Consider the following 20,806-nt stretch of genomic DNA (forward strand, 5'->3'; position numbering starts at 1 on the left):
CCATTAAAACATCATATTAGAGAGGTCTTTTGTGATGTGACAGCCCTCAGCTGTTTGTGATGGGATTTGAGATTGCTTATTTCTCTTTGGGGCCCAACTCATCTTAGCATAGCTATTCTAGTTAAAATGAAAGGTGGTTTAACTAAAAGAATACCTAATTTTTAGAAAGCTGAATTCCTAAGTGCAGGAATTCTTTTCCTTTCAAATGAACAGTTGAACCATGTTATTTGCAGAGTTACAAAAGTGCCTGAAAGTGGCAAATACCAGAGTTTGTATATGGTTCGTCATGCAGTTTTATCACTCTTTGCTCCACTGTTTAGCTTCTGTATAATAATTGAAAGAAAACAGTTTTTTCTTGATTGTGAAGCATTTTTGTTGAATACTTGGCATAGTGTTTGCAGCAAAGTAGTAAATCAAATTATGTAGAAGACCCTGTGTTTTTAACATTGAACTGATGTATTCATTTCATGTCCCATGTAAATAGGAAAACCCACCTAATTTCAGTATGTTTTTTAGAAGAGGCAGTTTGTTTATTTATTGTATAAGGTTGAAAAAGAATAATTCTACTTTTACCAATTTTAATGGTATTTCTTTGTAAGTAAATTTTATTATAGGATTGATTTTCCTGCTATGATTTCTTAAAACAATTGAAGCAATTCTGATTTTATTTAGAGTTAGTGCTGTTTTTATACTTGGCTGCTGCTGTGGTTTAACCCCAGCTGGCAGTTAAGCACCACACAGCCCCTTGCTTACTCCCACTCCCAGTGGCATGGGTGAACAAATTGGAAAAAACCCTAAAACTTATGGGTTGAGTCAAAGTTTAGTAGAACAGAATAGGAGGGAATATAACGATAATAATGATAATAATACACACAGAACAAGTTATGCACAATACAATTGCTCACCATGTGCTGCCCAATGCCTGTTAAGTAAAATGATGTATTATATATTTTTACTCTTGATTTTTCCTTGGTTTTCACTTAGCTGACTAGATAATTTGCAAGGGTAGCATAGATGAATTTCATATGCTGAATTGTAAAATTGCTGTAGACTTTGTTCTAATTAAATATTATGTCTTGAATTTTTTTGCAAGGTTTACAGTCTTCTTTTTCTCCTTCCTTTTTTTTTTTTAATGTCCTCTTTTATTTTTTTTTTCCCTATTTCTTTTAATCTCTTTTCTGCCCTTTTACGTTTCTTTATTGGTAGCCAAGCGCATTGTCTTTAGTAGCAAATTTCTTACAGATTTCTTAAAGTATGCTTGGTTTCTTCTGGAATCAACATACTGTGAGTAAAATGGTAGCAAAACAGTGCAGTATAAATTTGATTATAAACTAAAACCAATAAATATGATGGAAAAATTACTGTGTGCATTCACTAAATGATGACAGTGATGATTTCACCTGACTGTAATCAGTTATGTGTGGGAACGTTTTCTATTTTGTTTTTTTTTTAGCATATGAAGAATTTAAGTTAGTCTATATATATCAAATTCAAAAGATAACAGCTAACTCATAAAATATGTGTATTATCTTCAATTTCATTTAGCTTTTTGGTGAACTTTTGATTTATTTGGGTACCCAGAAACAGAAGGAGGTCATGAGAGAAAGGCAGTTAGACAAACCTAGATATGCGTTTTTTAAAAATTACTATTATTTTCTTGCACACTATAGGAATATTTGGTTTAAAGGAAAAATGTTTATAACCTGAGTCTTTTTTTACTGGTACTGCCAACACTGTGGTTCTGTCAATAGTCAGTAGCAGAGGCCATTCCTCACTGGCTGCATACTCCAGTGTGGATCCCCTGTATTTCTGCTAATCACTGGAAAAACAGTGAAAGCCTACTGCATGCAGAAGCCATGCCTTAGCAAAATGTAGCATAGGGTGTCATACATAAGCTGAATGTAGATCATGTTTAATAAGAAATATATTTCCTACACCACCAGAGGAACTGATACAAATGCACAAAGTCCATGTCACAGGATGATACATTTGCAGTTGTTTGGCAGCAAGTTAGTATTGCTGGAAGTAATGATAAACTGGATTATAGTTCTTTTCTACTGCCTACTTCCTGGAGGTTTACAGCATATACTTTTGAACCAAACTTCATTTTCCTGTTGGTTTTCTAGGTCATCTTTAAAAATTCATTTTGTAGTGTGTTGAATGGTCAAAGGTGATTGTTTCAAGGTCTATATCATATTCTAAGTTTAATGTGCAATGTGACAAAATAAAAACACGTTTACGATGTGTGGGGAGCTGGCAGGAATGGCTTGGAGATTTGGAAGACCTGAGTGCCAGCAAAGAGGCAAGGTCCCATGCTGCAAAGGAAGGTTAACCAAAGAAAACAAAGGCAAGGCCTGTTGCCAGAAAAATAAAGATGAGGGAAGGCTCATCACCAGAGAAGATAATAGGGAATTTGGAGGACTCTTACTCTGAATAAGGGGATTGTGTATTCTATTAACTCTTGGCCTTAACCAGGATGTTTTATTAAGAATGCTGTATCATCCTGTAAGCAACGTCTGTATCTAGCAAAGTCAACATGATAACCGCCTTTTAGCATGATCTTTGTTTTATGTTTTCTCTGTGCTATTAAAGAGCACTGACTGATGAATAAAATCAGACATATTCCACAAGTGTATGTCTTGATTCGCCTCAAACTCTTTTCTCTATGCTGACCTTTTCTTCACTGCATCTACAAGTGGCACCCCAACAGGGACCATTGATTTAAACAAGGACTCAAAGGAACAAAGAAACAGCATGAATGTGGTGTCTTACCAAAAAGTGCTCTGGACTCTACATTATCACATGAGCGGGAGAGGATTATCACTAGGCTTACTGAGGGATGTTTGTTTGTTTGTTTTGTTTTGTTTTTAACTAATAAGAGATATTAGGTGTTTGCATTTGAGATGTGTTTGAGATTTGTTGTTTTCTGAGGTTTGTTGCTGTTGTGTTTTTTTTTTTTTTGTCATCTGTTCTTTTATATGTGGAATTGCCATTCCTTGCCTTGTATTGTGATAAATGATTTGTTATGTAGTTGTGCAAGTGTGAATGAGTGTGACATATCATTGATAACATAGTGGGTGCAGAGTCCCAAACTGTGGTTCTGTCGGTGATAAGTAGGTGTCAAAATAAAATGGTTTTTAAAAGGTTTGTTTTGTTTATTGTTTGATGATAGTTATGGCTTAGAGTATAAAGTTATTTTTGAGCAATATGGGTCAAATACATTTTAAAGATAGAGATCAGTATATTAATGTATGGAAAAGCTAGTTAAGGAAAGAGGATTTCATATTTCAGAAGAACATATAGAGGAATTCTTGCAGTGTGTAGAGCAGTGTTGTCCTCGGTTCCCCACAGGAGGAACAATTGATTTAGACCAGTGTGAGACTATAGGGAAACTAATGAATGCATGGTTTCAAGAGGAAGAACCATATAGTTTAACACCTTTTTCCATTTGGAATATTGTAAAGATATGTTTAACACCCCAGACTGCTATCCTTAAATCAGTTAACAGACCAAGTATGATGGATTCTGCAGTAGCTACACAGGACGAGGATCAAGATTGTGATAGAGGAGGAAGTATGTTAGAACCTCAGGATGAGTCAGATTTGTGAGAAAGGAAGTGCCCCCTCCCCTACTCCCCCCCACCATTGCACATGGACTTGCACCCTTTCCCCCCACTATTGCAGATCGGTATAAAAAAAAGGTCTTAGTGCTGCTCTGCAGAATGGGGAGGAAATCCCTTTGGAACTTTTACAGTCATTCCCTATTATGAAGGATCATGATCCTAATAATCCCGGGCGGGTATTTTGCTGCATAGAGCTATACCTTTAAAGACACTGAAAGATTTAAAACAAGCTGCAGCTAGGTACAGCCCAACTGCACCTTACATGCTTACTAAAATTAAAATTGTATCCACTGAGGCTATGTGCCATTCTGATTGGAATATACTAGCTCATACTGCCCTAGACAGAGGTGACTATTTGCTTTGGAAAAATGTATTATGATCTTTGCACGAATCAGGGTAGAAGAAATCAACGGGCAAATGTAGCTATTACCTTTGAAATGCTGACAGGAACAGGACCTTTTCTAAATATGCAAACACAGCTGACTTGGGAACTGCAGGTTCATCAACAAATAACTGCTGCAGCTGTACAAGCTTGGGAAAAATTGCTTGCAAAGGGAGTGGATAATGTAAGTTTTGCAAAGATTTTACAGGGACCATTGGAGCCTTTTGAATAATTTGTTAATTGCTTGGCTATATCTATTCAGAGGGCTCTGGCTGACAGCACTACACACGACACGAAACTGATGGCTGGTGCTTGGCAATCAGTCAAAGCAAAGGCAAATGCTTTAATTGTGGTAAAGAGGGACATCTAGCGAAAGAGTGTGAAAGGACAAAGAGCTGTCCTAATCCTAGACCACCTTCTCAATTATGTCCTAAATGTCAGATGGGGTTTCATTGGGCATCTGATTGCAGAACAAGATGTTATAAGAATGAGGCTTAATAGCTGGGGAACTAGTTGGGCAGCAGGGCCTGCCCTGGCCCCCCCAAAACAGTAGTGGCAGGGATGTCACTGTCACCTCCACAAGTGATGCTGGCAAGTCACATCTTCAAAGCCTCAGCAGGGCAAACCCCAGCGGGGGTTTGTGCAGGACTGGACCTCCACACTGGCTTCTGGTCTCTACTAACTCCTGAAATGGGGATTCAAAAAATTCCTACCACTACTACAGACCCCTTCCTATTGGTACAGTAGGTCTTACTTTGGGCCATAGGGGGTATTCAGCAAAAGGGCTTCGTGTAATCCCTGGAGTAGTGGACGAGGATTATTTGGGTACTATAAGGATTTGGCATGGTCTTAATGAGTTATCAAGATCCCAGAGAAAGCAAGAATTGCACAAGTTCTTACAATCCCATTTGTTAAACTTGGCCAGGAACAGCAGGATGAGCTACCAGATTTAATAGCACAAGAACAAAAATTTTTTGGTCTCAAGCATTTATTGACCAACAACCTGCACTAAAGTTAACAACTCAAGGATGAAAATTTGAAGGACCTACTGATGCTGGAAAGTCTGTGATTGCTTTAAAGCTTTGGCCAAAATCATGGCCTCTACAAGAATGTACAGCATCTTTGGCAGGAGTAGATAAAGTCTCATTGCCCGGGCAGAGTTCTGCACAACTCAGATGGCAGGACCCTGATGGAAAAACCTGGAGTTTTTCAATCATATGTTTTACAAAAATTGCTAATAAATCTATGAGGATGGGATGTCCTCACACAAATGGGAGTGTACTTATATAGGCCATCTGAGCAGGTTACTCCCATGATTAATACTCAAAAATTTCACCCTTTAGAGGGATTAGGCAAGCATCAGCAAGGAATGAAAGAATGCCCTCTTTTAAAAACTAACACAGATCACAAAGGATTGGGATACCCTTTGCTTAGGGGCTGCTGTTGAAGCTTCTGTTCCCTGTGCTGACCCCATTCAATGGATTTCAGGTGATCTTGCCTGGGTTGAACAGAGGCCCCTATCTAAAAAGAAGCTTGTTGTTTTGCATGAGTTGGTTAAAGAACAGCTAGATGGCAACCATCTATTAATACCATTATAGTCTCTGTGGGCCTATTACAGCTCACAGATAGATTTCCATCTCCTGCTGCCGTACCTTCCGACTGGCCTCTTGTACTTATAGGCTTAAAAGACTGGTTTTCTACTATTCCTCTTTAGGAGTTGCACAGATGTGGATTTGCCTTTTCAATACTCAGTATTAATATGGAAGAGCCAGCTTTAAGATACCAGTGGAAAGTTCCCCACAGGGAATGAAAAATAGTCCAACAATGTGTCAGAATTTTTTACAATTAGCTATTGCACCTGTGAGACACAAATGGCCAGAGGCAAAAATTGTTCACCTTATGGATGATATTTGGTGTACTCATTCTGATCAAGAACAGTAACAAGAAACACTAAAGGGCTTGTGTATTGGCCTAGAGTGATGGGGCTTAGAGCTTGCCTCAGACAAGGTACAACAAACTCCACCATTTTCATATGTTGGCCATTATTTACCTCAATGTACCATTCATCCACAAAAAAATCAAACTACACCTTACCAATCTGAAAACATTAAGTGATTTCCAGAAATTCTTAGGGGATATTAGCCGGCTTTGATTGATGCTGGGAATTTCTACAACTTAGCTGACTTCTCTATTTGAAATGGTGCATGGCACACATGCTGCAAAGGAAGGTTAACCAAAGATAGCAACAAAGCAAGGCCTGTTGCCATAAAAATAAAGAAGAGGCAAGTCTCATCACCAGAAAAGATAATAAGGAATTTGGAGGACACTTACTCTGAATAAAGGGACTGTTTATTCTATTAACTCTTGGCCTTAACCAGGATATTTTATTAAGAATGCTGTATCTTGTAGGCAATGTCTGTATCTAGCAAAGTCAACACGATAACCGCCTGTTAGGATGATCTTTGTTGTACCATGTTTTCTCTGCACTTTAAAAAAACACTGACTGATGAATAAAATCAGACGTATTCCACGAGTGCATGTCTTGCTTGGCCTCAAACTCTTTTCTCTACACTAACCTTTTCCTCACCATGTTTACATGTCACTGAGAAGATTTGTAATTGCAACCCAAATAATTTGTAATTCAAAGACAAGAAGGATTCCAAGTAAAATAAATTAAGTTTTTTATAAAAATAAAAAAAAGTTACACATAGATCATTAGAGAGACTTCATGTGATTGATTAAACAGGTGCTAATTCATTTTTAGGATATGGTACTATTGCTGCTTACGTTAAAAACAGATCAGTTAAATTGTATGGATTCCTGCATGTATAATTGCACAGCTGAAAAAAATCAAGTGCATTTAAAATATTTATACAGCCTTTTTGTTTCTCAGTTCTACATATATTTCTGATTTTTTTCCGTGATAAATAAATCTAATATTTCAGTTGAAGGATGAAGTATTTTGTGTGTAAAATGCTGTCATGAATTATTTATGAAACCTTAAGATAATTTTAATTTTTTTTTTAATCAACGCTTTGTTGGGAAAAAAATATACACTAGGTGTTGATCAGCATGAGGAAGAAGATCCTGGTCATATTCTGGATTTCAACAGAAACATTTTCCAGTGAATACTGGCTGTCCTAGTAGGTGAAACACACCTTTTTTTTGAGGAAGAGGGTAGATTATGTTTATATCTGGTAAATAAAAAGGTGTGACTCCACAGAGAGCCAAAAGATTCCTATTTAGGGGCTTTAATGTTATTTTTATGGTGATTTCATAGAGAAGAATAATTAGACGCCAAGATACCATTTTTGAGAGAAAAAAGGCATTTCCTTAGAAAAGAATTAATTCTGTGTGCAACACGTTTCATTAAAATATTCAGTTTCAAAAATATTTTGCTTGACAGACTGAGTATGTAGCTGTTTTTTTTTTTTAAACTATGTTATAAAATGTGATTTGCTGTTCAGAATTATTGTAATTATTAATTACAGTGAATTGAAGTTTTGATCAGTGGCTTCCAGTTGCTTCTAAGTAGATACAAAAGCAGCATGTGGAGAATCAGTCTGTATATCTAGTTTTAAGATGCTGCTGTTCTAATGGTACTGTTGATATGTCACATGAAACATGAGCAGTCTGGCACTGCATTTTGAGTCCCACCAAGCAAGGCATCCCCCTCCTGCAGTGTTGTTTGTGTTTGAAGGAGCACAAAAACCTGTGATGGGACAAAACATCCTGGTTCCTTACATAGTCAGAGGTTTAGATCGTAAATGGTTGCTGGGCTATTAATATTGTTTTTTAAATATTAGTCTCAAAAAGCACTTGCCTTAACTCAAGTTCATTTCCATCTGTGGATAAGGCATGCCAAGCTTTTTTTATAAAACAGGAATTGAAAAAAGGGTTTGTGCCTACGAATGCATAATAAGTTGTTATGGTTCATTTTAGATGCCCATCTTAAAATTATAAGCTCTGATTTAGCTTTATGAGATCACTGAGATTGGTAATTGTGCCCTTTTCACAGAAAGTAATTGAGTAATTGTGAAATAGGTCCCTTAGTCAGGAAGGGAGATGAGGTGGTTAATTGATGCAGAAACATAAGGAGAGCAGCCTAACTTTAGGAGCATAGACACCAAAATGAAAAAAAGATTATGTCATCCTGCAATTCTGCAATTTAATCCCTCTAATATAAACCTTCATATTTATTGCTAAGTCAACCTGCAATATATGCAGAGAGAAAAACATCCATTCACCTTATTTATGGCCAAATTTAAAAGTTAAAATACTCAGGGTTTTTTTGTTTTGTTTTATTTTTCTTAATGGGCTTTTCTTGGCATTAATTTTAAAATATGTAAACAGAATATGTAAAAGGTAAAGAAAAATCTGAAGCTTTTATAATGGTTTAGTCACATGGCAGTTAACCAAACTGACTCTGTAGTCAGACAGGGGAACACCCCAAAAGCTTAGATGTAAATATTTCATGGCTATTGAATTGTAGACCGTAAATAATAATATTAAAAAACCCACAAAAAACAAACAAACAAACAAAAAAACATGTCGACTCAGTCCATCATTTACATCTCAGGCACATGGGAGAACGTAATCGTTTTTCATGAGATCTGTCTTGATTACTGTCAGACTCAAAACTGATTTTTTGTCTTTTTTATCTAATGGTTCTGGAGTATCTGACACTGTGATTTGTTGAATCTATGATTTTGCTTTCCATCTTCCATTTTCTGACTTCAGTCAATCTTACTTTACTTTTACAAAATCTCATCTTTACTTCCCTGGAATACTGTGTTCTGGAACACAGTTCTGGATGTCTGTATGGAAGATATATATATATATTTGGGACAGATACAGACAAAGTCTTCTAAGGTTACCAGAGAAACAGAGGACTTGACATGTGACTAGAAAAGCATGCTTGGTCTAAACAAGCTGAAACCTACCTGCAAAAACAGGCAGAAACAGAGTACTAAGAAAGATGTTTAAGCTGAATGTGAGTACTGGTCAGGAACTATGAACACATTTGAATTAGATTACTTTTGCTCCTAGGCTGCCTCCTTGTCTCTGCCTTCCTGTACTGGTGTTGTACAGCTACTGTTGATGTGGGTGTATAGACAGCAACATCAGGAAGCTCATTCAAGCAAGGAATCCTGTTCATATGGTCCTCCCAACTTGCATCATAATCCTTATTGAATTTGCTGTGCTGGCACAACAGATTGAGCAGTGAAAATCTAACTACTGAAAATGGCAGTGGATTATCTCATACAAGTGATGCCCCAGGTTATTTTAGTCCTTTATTTATGAGGCATCAGAATTAATACTTATGATTTAATTCCATCTTGTTGAAGTGATGTGGAACTTCACTCAAGAATGATAAATTCTTTATTTAAAATGCTCCAAATTTAAAATGCTTTAGCACTCTACATCCACCACTCTACATGCTTCCCAATCCTGCTTTTTTTTTTTTTTTTTTAACCAAAGTCATTGTAATTGTTATAACATGTAGTCTGGTGAAAGGTGGCATCTCATAACTCTATGGAAATTAAACTTTTGAATTCCATCCACGCTAGGGGGCTGTCTTGCTTTAACAATGTGATTTTCAAAGAGATATATACCAAGAGCAGAACCCAAAATGTATAAACATACTTTTCCCTACACAAAAAAGAAGATGGGATCAGAATAGTAAAGGGGAATGACTTGCAATTTAGAGAAATACAAGGCAGGAGCAAGAAAATTTTGTTATATATACATACTTAGATGAAATGTTGAAGTTTAAGGATAAAGTGATGCTCTCATTGTGTTGAGAATAGTGGAAAGGCTGAGACCAGCACCCTGGTTACTACAGTCTTAATGTAGCATTTCAGATAGAAGATGCTGGAACTGGGGATAGGTAGGGTGCCCTTTGTCAAGATTTAGCAACTGTAGCATTTTCTCCTCAATAAAGGGGAATGTCTATACACTGTATAGCCTGGTGCTTCTGCTTTCGTGTCCCATTTCTTTGGCTGCAGCAATTCTTGTATCACTACAGGTTGTAGGATTGCTTGGTTACACTCCTTAATCTTTTTAGGAAGCCATCTGCTGTATAACCTAAGCAAAATTTAGATTAATTGATACTTTCTCCATCTTCTTTCCAGGCCTCAACAGGATACTGAAGCACAAATATAATGAAACTCCAGTGAATGCAGCATTGGAAAATTAAATGAAGAGACCTTCTGCAGTTGTAAAGGCAAGTAACGTCTTTTATATCTTTCAGTTTCTACTAACCTTTTCAAATACTCAGTGGATCTAAGCAACTCTATTAAATTTTTTTTTTCAACTGTGTCAAAAATGATGTTTTAAAGAAATAGGTTTCTTATGGAATTTACCTTTGAATTGAAATACCATAGAGCAATTAATATTACTCCCAGGAACTTAAAATAGGTAGCATCTACCATAGTAGGTCTCTATTTAGACAATGTAAGTTACCTTTAAATTCCTGAGGCTATTCTTTCAGGTTTTGTGACCACCTCTAAAGAGCTAGAACCCACTAAAAAAAGGAGTTAGGTATCAGGATTTAGGTAGAATTTAGGCCATTCAGAAATGTCTCTTTTTGGAAAATACTGATGTCAGGTCATGTAATGCTTCATAAATTCTTTCAGTAACCACTCTGCACATTATTTTCAAAGTACTGTAGTTGATCTGCTTTACAAGAGAGCCCATAGGGACAATTTTATGATATCACTGCTTTAAGATTATGCCTCTATAAGTGTCTTGGTATGATGATGTTTATCATCAGTAAATTACTCATTTGTTGAAATAAACTGGTAGAGGAAATTGTAGATTATTGGTAAATCCCAGTCTTGTAGCAAGAGTAGAACAGGATACAACAGAATAGAATCATTAAGGTTGGAAAGGACCTCTAAGATGATCAACATAATCAAGAGATATAATCTTTGCTGTGCAAAGCATTCAACACTGTCCTGCACAATGTTCTGATATCTGAACAATACAGATTTGATGGATGGACGGACCACTCATTGGATAAGGAACTGACTGGCTGGTTGCACCCAAAGAATTGTGATCAGTGGCTCAGTGTCCAAATGGAGATGTGTGATGAGTGGTGCTCCTCAAGGGTCAGTACTTACACCGATGGCCCTTAGCATATTTGTTGGTGAGATGGACAGGGTAATTGAATGCACCCTCAGCAAGTTTGCTGATGACACCAAACTGTGTGGTGAAGTCAACACACTGGAGGGAAGGGATGCCATCCAGAGGGACCTTGACAAGCTTGAGAAGTGGGCTCCTGCAAACTGCATGAAGTTCAACAAGACCAAGCGCATAGGATGGCCCTGAGAAGAAGGTCTTGGGGATGATGAAGTTCAACATGAGGCAACAATGTGCACTTGGAAGGCCATAAAGCCAACTGTGTCCTGGGCTGCATCAAAAGAAGCACAGACATCAGGTTGAGGAAGGTGATTCTCCCCCTCTTGTGAGACCCCATCTGAAGTATTGTGTCCAATTCTGGAGTCCACAACATGAGAAGAACATGAAACAAGTCGCCCGGAACTTATCCAGAGGAGAGCCACTGAAATGCTCAGAGGTCTGGAACACCTCCCCTGTGAAGACAAGCTGAGGAAATTGGGGTTGTTCAGTCTGGAGAAGAGGAGGATCTGAGGTGACCTTTTAGCAGCTTTCCAATATCTGAAGGGTGCTTATAGGAAAGCTGGGCTAGGGCTTTGTACACAGGCATGTAGTGACAGGACAAGGGGAATGGGTTTAAAACTTGAAGAGGGGAGATTTAGGTTAGAGAGTAGGAAAAAGGTCTTTCCTGTGAGAGTGGCAAGATACTGGAACAGGTTTCCCAGGGAAATTGTGACTACTCCCTTCCTGGAAGTGTTCAAGGCCAGGCTGGGTGATGCCCTCAACAACCTAAAGGAAAGTGTCCCCGCCAATGCTGGGGGCTTGGAACTCCATGATCTTTAAGGTCCCTTCCAACCCTATTCATTCCATGATTCTTCAACCCAAACCCACCACCCAACTAAACCATGTCCCCAAGTGCTATGCCCACATTTTTTGGAGACATCTGTGGACAGTGACTCCACCACTTCCCTGGTCAGCCTGACCACTCTTTCTGTAAATAAATTTTTCCTAATCTCCGGTCTGAACTTCCTCTGGTGAAACTTGAGGTCTGTTCCTCTCATTCAATCACTGGTTACTGGGGAGAAGACACCAACCCCCACCTCACTACATGCTCTTTTCAGGTAAAGTGATAAGCTCTCCCCTCTTCTCTAGGCTAAACCATTTCGATTCCTTCAGCCACTCCTTATAAGACTTGTTCTCCAGACCCTTCACCAGTCTTGTTGCTCTCCTCTGAACTCACTCCAGCAACAAAATATGTAGTGAGATCCCCCAAACTGAACAAAGTTCTAGGGGTGAACAATGAAGTTCTGCAGGCACACTAGGGTCCCTCCAGTCTGGTGAATCCTGTTCCTTGCTATCTTGAGATGTTTTCATATAAATACTGGCTGCCTGAGAACTAAGAAATTAAGTTTACTAAGATTTTTATTGTCTTATGAAAAATAGGACAGGTCAAAGATATGAATGATTGAAATGCTCTTTAGTGAAACAGTTCCTGAAAACATCTTAATTGACTGCCACAGTCCTAAAAACTGAGGGAAGCCAAAGCATAAACAACAGAGAGGAAGAACTGGGAGCCACTGGGACCCTAATGTTACCACCACGTGCTGCAGAAAAAGTAATGTTGCCAGTATCATTTACTAGCAGAAACAGGCTGAAAGGAATGACCTTTGCTGAAGTGAGAGCTGTGGTCAGTGAAGAATGGCATCTCCTAAAACTGTTGGAGCATAATACGTGCTTGTAATTGAAAGGTGGAATTGGGGCAAGGAATTGGCAGGCAGTGTTTGACACAGCTGGCAAGTAAACTTGGTAAGAATTAAGCAATTCATACTGTCCCTTTAAATGCTGGAAAAGGGTCTTGAGTAGAGTACCTTTAATCTACTGTTCCTTTAGTGATGGCATGTTTTAAGCAAAACTCCAAACGCAAAATGTTCTATTGGCCAGTAGATTTTATATTTATATTATTTATTTTACTTTTTATATATATGAGGATGGATTTCCATGTTAATTGAACTGTTATTCAAAGAACAGGGAGTCCTCTCATCAAGAACAGAGATTCTCTTATTTTCTCTCAACATGTCTTAAACAAAGGAAAAGAAATACTGAAAGTCATGTGAGGTTTTCTTGTACATCTGTGATTATACTGTGAGATGTCATGTACATTAACTGCTAACATTGTAAATTACAGATATGTCCAAATATAAAAAAATAGGTTTAATTCCTTATTCCTTTATAAGCAAAAGGAAGAAAATGTTTGCTATTTTCAGATCCCTGTATTTTTACTGAGGAAGCATTGTAATACACACTTTGTCTCACTGTTTCATTTTCTCTTTTATGTGTATCTCAGTGAGAAACTCTAAACTGTGCTTTTATAATGTTCTCTCTTTCTGCTGTTTTATCTTTAGCTACTGAAGAAGATTAATAATCCCCATACCTTAGCTGCAGAAGTTTAATAAACAAAGCTTAATTAAAGCAAGAGAAGCATAATAAACCTAGAGGGTTCTTCTTTAGTACTGCAGATTCGTGTCATTTTTCTTGTTTGTTGTTTGTTTTTAAAAATTGGAGTAGGGGGAGAGCTGTAAGAGAACTTCAGGTTTTTATATTTAATTGAACTAACAGCATGTGCTGACAAGTAATAAATAACAGTGACACAGAGTGACTAAATAAATTGGTTTCCTAAAGCAATGATTCATTTGCTGGCTTTCATTGCTATCAGGCTACGAGACAGCTTCTTTTTGTCAGCCTATGAGAGAAATATTTGATAGTGTAACACCTTTTTTCAATTCCAGCCACAGCAGCCTTTTAAATGCATTGAATTAATACAAAATAAAATGCAGCAATTAAAAAAAACCGAACAACAAACAACGAAACAAACAAAACTTAGGCTGCTGATTGACACAACAAAAAATATCCCTGCAGTATCAGCTATCAAGAAAATACCTTTCAGTGATTCAGTGCATTTTGCAGGAAGGATACTCTGGTGATAAGCAAGGTTCTTGTACTTTTGCAGAAGAAAATTTGTTGGTATCGAACCATGGATAATATCCTTGATCTTACTAGGCTTCTGCTAAGCACTCATTCAAGAATAGGTTACAGACTATGTTTTTGCAAAAATTCCCTAACCAGAATTAGCCAGAATTAATAAATTAGTGCAAGTTTCTCCTTTTTTAGTCTTCCATATAATACCAGCTTTTAGTTGGCACCTGTGCAACTCTGTAGTTTAGTTTCCTTTGGAATCAGTTTCTTTTGTCTCCATAGGCTCACTTCCTGCACTTTATTATTACATCTTCTCAGTCAAAGGCTGATATGCATCTTTCATTCATTTAGACAGAAAAAAAACTATCCTGGGTTGATCCTTTTTTAAAAAAGAAATGTTATTAAGTGCCCAAGGGTCCCAGAATAAAGGGCCCAAATGCTAACTCTAATTGAGCCTACCTACATTCTATTGAGACTAGAGGATTTCCACAAATTAAATACTTCATTATGCTAATTTGAAAAACATTCATGTTTTTTCATTTGGAGACTTCCTTTGTCTCAAAATTGGATCCTGTTAGGCCTTCTTCTGCCAGAGTGAAGAGCCCTCTGTTATCACGTTTGTGCTTTCTAAGTGATACTTAAAGACAGAGATCAATGCATCCACTCACCTACTTCTAATGATCTAAAAAGATCAAGATCCTTTAAGTCTTACTCTGTGCTGTACCTTTTCCAGGTACTTAGTTCACCTTTAATTAGGTCTTTCTGAAATCCTGATGTCCTCCTTGAATTGAGAACACTGGATCATCATAAAATAATTCTGGCCAGCAGGCATGTCAGATGTTCTCATTCCAAGCTTCTCAAGCAGGCTTTGTCATGGGGTTAGACCAAGCCTCAGGGTTTTATCCTATTGGAACTGGAAATTCTATTGGAGGGAGATGGAACCAACACCCTTGGCCAAGCACCTACTGACATGCCTTTCCCAAGGGAAAAAAAGCTTTCCCTTATCTCCAGGCTCTCTGGTGTTGCACAGATTGACACTGTTGCACAGGACCCAGAACCTTCTCACCAGGGCTGCCCCCAGCATCACTCTCAGGGCTCTGCCTGCCTGGGACATAGCTGCACAGTTATTCTGCCATTTCGTGGGAATCCTGGTAGACTTTTCCTCCTGCTGACTCCAGTCCCTCTGGGAGGAACACAAGGCTCAGAAAGATTATTTTAGGATCATTAACACCCAAGCCAACTAAAGAATATGTCTCATTTCTCCACTCCTTGATAAAATCTTGTTTTTATCACATAGGCACCTCCTCCTGCAGCAGTGTCTCACATTCATAAGAACAGCTGTCCTGGATGTGGGATCTCCAGAAATTTTTAACAGCTTTTTGATCTTCATTTTGGGTTCCCATGGTGAGAAAATCCAGTCTACCTAATTTTAGCCTCTTTATGTAGAAGAAATGAGAATCTTGATGAACTACCCTATAAAGCAGGGCAATCCTATGGTTCTCTTCATGGAGAGGGGCAGCTGAAGCATAGAGATTTGAAGTTCAGTCCACAAAGCTACTTGGGCATTGTCATGCCATGCCAACTATTACAGTGACTATTTTTTTAGCTGCTGCTCTGCGTTAGGCATAAGGTTCCCACCTAATTCTTTATTTTCCCAACAAAACAGTTCTCTGGTATCTTCTTCACTCCTTGCATGCTGTCTTGCCCTGCTCTCAGTCTAGTTTTTGGTAGTGATAGAGGTACCTCTTTCATGTCTATGGGAGAAAACTGACACTATGTTATTGGCAAACTCTGGTAATCTACAAAGCTTCTTTCTCCATTTTGGTCCTGCAGACATCTCCAAGTCAAGATCTGTTGTACAGTTACAGTAAATACTAATAAGGTTTTAATTAAGACAGAATTCAGGCACCTTCATAGGGTGGTTGTCTCTGCATGTTCAAATTGGGTTTTCTTTTTTGAATTGTCCTGCACCTGTTTATCATTCTTCCTTGCTCTTGTCTCTCTGGTTTTATGTTGTGGCTCAGTTTCCCTGTGAAAGTTTCTGGATCAGTGTCTTGCTCTCTTGGACCACCCTATATACCTTCCCAGATAACTGAAAAATTATCTTTGGTCTTTAAAAGTACAGCCAGTTCTTGGGGTAATCCTGAGGTTTACTTGAAGAAAAACAACTACAGATAGTATCCATACCTGTCAGGCACTTTTCCTGACCCTTTCTTTTCCATATCCTTTCTTCTTTCTCTGCTTGTGAAGCACAGCCTAGTTTTAATGAGCCCAGTCTTCCCCTTGGTTAATGAGAACAGAAAAGATTTGTGTTATTCACAGCCAACCAGTGTTTTATTGGCAGCAGCTAGAGGTTGTTAACATACTTTTTGGTCTGCAGGGAAAAAAGTATTGAACAGGTGCTTTATATATACTATGAAAAGAACAAGAAGGATATATTATTTTGTACAGAATTGGTTGGGTTTGAGTCCTAGTTTGTTATACCCAATGAAGCTGACACTCTGATTTTTTGATGTTTTGATATAATGTCCTTGAAACAAAACTGACAAAATCCAGTATGTATTTACCTCTGGAAAAATATACTTTCCTAAGTTCTTAGGCCAAGAGGGACTTTCCCAAAATCAAGTACGGAGTTTTTATGCAGTAGATATCTGACTCAACAGTGGTCAAAATATATTTCAGTACCCAAATGGCACAAAGTTCTACACTAAGAGAAAGACTGATCACAAAATGCATGAGTAATGAATAACATTAAAAATCTCGTCATTATCTAAGGGTCTACATTACTATTAGTAAATAATGGAAAATTGAGAGAGAGTGTTTACAGCAGCTCAGCACTCTTCTTTTTAAAGAACTGGATGCTCCACAAGTGAGTCTTCCTACTCTGTCACCTCACTTCAGTATGACCTATTCCATGGGAAAATAAATTTCCAAATGACTAACTTATAATTCTCCGGCTTTAATGCATAACATGCATTGATAGATTATTAAATAAAAATAAAGAATTACCTCAACTGTGTTGTTCCTGTTTATGATGTTCTGGCTCAATATTTCCTTTTAATTTGATGGATTTTTGTTATTGAAAATATTTAGTTTGCTAACACTGGTTTTCATTTAATGTATTTTTTTAAATTGAAAATGTTTGATTTGTTAATACTGCTAAGGAAGGCAATGCTTTTATATCTGGATACAATTTAGAGGGGCTATCTGAGCACTCTAAAGAATGAGGAAGAGCTCTATATAGTTAATCAGACTATTTAAGTCTATATATTAGTCATATTGACAAATTTAACTGAATTCTTTGGTCAAGGTTTTGGCCAGCTGTTGTAGATGGGATGCAAGATTTTCTGACTCAGAAACGCAGCCAGCCTCTTGGATTATGAAGGTTGTGCCATGTATAAAAAGCTGTTCCCATGTGGATAAAGAGAAGTAAAAGCATCCTGCTACTATTTCCTATGTGTGCATATATGCACAGCATTTATGTGTGTATGTGTATAATTAAGAAGACTTTCTTTCTTTTTGCACAAGCACATGGAGGTAAGAGAGGCCGACCTTGAGAAAGAAATAACTGAAAAACAGTATGAATCACAGAATCATAGAATTTTCAGGGTTGGAAGGGACCTTTAAGATCACCTTGTTCCAACCCCCCTGCCGTGGGCAGGGACACCTCCCACTAGATCAGGTTGCTCAGAGCCCTGTCCAGCCTGGCCTTAAAAACTTCCAGGAATGGGGCTTCCACCACCTCTCTGGGCAACCTGTGCCAGTGCCTCACCACCTCATGGTCAAGAATTTCTTCCTAACTTCCAATCTAAATCTTCCCTCCTCTAGTTTGGATCCATTCCCCCATGTTCTATCATTTCCTGACATCCTAACAAGTCCCTCCCCAGCTTTCTTGTAGTCCCTTCAGACACTGAAGGCTACAATAAGGTCTCCTTGGAGCCTTCTCCTCTCCAGAAAGAATAACCCCAACTCTCCCAGCCTGTCTTCACAGGAGAGGAGCTCCAGCCCTCTGATCTTCCTCATGGCCCTTCTCTGGACACACTCCAGCACATCCACGTCTTTCTTGTAACAGGGGCTCCAGAATTGGACACAGGACTCCAGGTGGGGTCTCAGGAGAGCAGAGCAGAGAAGAGGGAGAGAATCATCTCGCTTGACCTGCTGGCCACACTTCTCTTGATGCAGCTGAGGATCTGGTTGGCTTTCTGGGCTGCAAGTGTGCACTGATGACTCATGTTGAACTTCTCATCCACCATCACCCCCAAGTCTTTCTCCTCATGAGGCTCTCAAGCCAGTCCCTGCCTGTTGGGAAACGGTGAGGGAAAACTAATGCAACCAATATGGTTGATAAACAAGCTTCAACTTTACTGCGCAGTAACTTTTACTTATATAGTGTTTTTGTGACCACACCCCCGCCACCATACATCAACGTAACGTTTTATTGGACACCCCGTGTGTTTACCAGTAGCACAGCGAATCCCTGGTGCAGGTAGCACAGGATTGTGGGCCAATCTAATTGGCCCCTCAAACATGGGGCTGGGCACGGCAAAGGGGTTACACCCCCTCCCTTTTGGGAACATTCTAGAGCATTCTACGACACCTGCCCAGCCTGTATCAGTGCTTGGGATTGCCTTGATCCAGATGCAGGACCTTGCACTTGGTCTTCTTGAAGTTCATGAGGTTGGCATGGGCCCAGCTGTCAAGGTCCCTCTAGATGGCATCCCTTCCCTCCAGTGAGTCAGCCACACCACACAGTTTGGTGTCATCAGAGAACTTGCTGAGGGAGCACTCAATGCCACCATCCATGTCACCAACAGAGATGTTAAACAGGACTGGTCCCAACACAGACCCTTGAGGGACTGCACTTGGCACTGGCCTCCACTTGCACACAGACCCACTCTTTGGGTGCAGCCATCAAGCCAGTTCTTAATCCATCAAGGGGATTAAATGGATTTCAAGTGTCATGGTTTAAAGCTGGGCTGGCAACTAAGTGAATGCCAGATGCTCTCTAGTAATCCCCCTCCCCTCCCTGATAAAGAAAGGAGAGGCAATAAGGGAGAGACACTTTAGGTTGGAAGGTATACTACACAGCATTAATGAAACAATAATAATAAAAAGGAAAAATTATTAAATATATACAAATGTACAGAAAAATGGTACCATGTTCCTCTCCCTTCCCCCCCAATAACTCTCACTTCATCACCGAGGCTGCAGGGCAGCCCTGGGAAAGTCCACGCCGGACTCCTGGAGTAGGCAGCAATTGGAAGCTGGAGGCAGGAACACACAGATTCAGGCTGGCATGGATCAGGATCATAGGCAGACAAATGGAATCCTCCCAAAATGTCAAAGAAAGCAGGAAGAGGAGAAGAAGGGCCAAAGGGAAGGGGAAGAAGGGCAAAGGCGAAGGCAAAAGGGTTGACTCTCATAATCCTCCAAATTTATACAGAGTATGATGCGTATGGGATGGAATACTCCATTTGGTCAATTTTGGTCATTTATCTTCTCTGCTCCTACCTAAAGGAGGGTTGCAAGTGTGACCCCTTTACTTCCTTTCTCTTTCAGAGAAAAAGATATTCCTCAGAACTGAGCAGTAGCTTTTGTTCTGCATACCAGTCTCTAACCGTAAATATAAATATGGAATATTATCAGTCCTAGAAACAACACTGACTGAGAAACTTGCTGTTAATGTCAGCAGATGCAGCTACTTATGAGAGACTTAGCTGAAAGCAAAATTACAAGACAGAAAATTTGCTCTTTCCTGGCCTAAACCAGGACAGCAGGCATGAAATAACTCTAGGACAAGGTCTATGAGATAATCATTGGATTTTATAAAGCCACATTACACTGCCAGACACAAATTTTGCATAAAATCTTGTTTACTGTGAAAAAGCAGAAGACATCTCTTACTTATTTCACAGCAGTTGTGGCTTCAGATTCTTAATTTTGGTAGCCTCTGGCAAGTACATTTAATGTTTTTGTTATTACTTATTTCAGCCAGTTTTAAGTGTTAATATTGTATACTTAAGCCAAAGAACAAGCTATGCTCAGTAACAGCAAAAACTTTATGTTGGATCCCCCAAAACTGATTCAGTTGCAGTCCAGGCCAAATGTAATGCAATCAGCAGCACTGACTTGTGAACGACAAAGTCATTATAGAAGAAGACTGCAAACCAAAGGAACATAATAAAGATGTGAGGACAACGAAACAGGAACCAGAAGCATTAAGGGATGGAAGACAAAAGAAAACACAGATTATATCTTATCTCTATGCCATACATCTTATTACTATGAAGAAAGAACTTGTGACAAATAATCCCTCATGTATTTTTCTTGCACACAATGGATGTCTAATGTATTTGGTCACTGATCCCCAGCAGTAATGAAGCAGTACAAGAGTACCCACCCATAACAGTGACCATAATAGCAGGAACACTTTGAGTCCCCTTCCCCAAATAGAATAAATCTGTTATTTGAAAACGAAAGACAAAATGTCTGCACTGTGTTTCACAAAGTTTAACATATGACAGAGAGCAACATTTACATGTTAGCATTTCTTCCTTACTCTGCTTCTGATTTGCTGTGACATTTAGGTCATGCCTTCCACAAATCTTTTTAACAATAGGTGAAGTGAGCTTGCATAGGATACAGCAAGATTTGTAAGTATCAGTTTCTTGAGTTGTCAGGATCATGTGTTTAATTCTGTTATTCCATCC

The sequence above is a fragment of the Calypte anna genome, chromosome Z (genome assembly GCF_003957555.1).
Source record: "Calypte anna isolate BGI_N300 chromosome Z, bCalAnn1_v1.p, whole genome shotgun sequence".
NCBI lineage: Eukaryota > Metazoa > Chordata > Aves > Apodiformes > Trochilidae > Calypte > Calypte anna.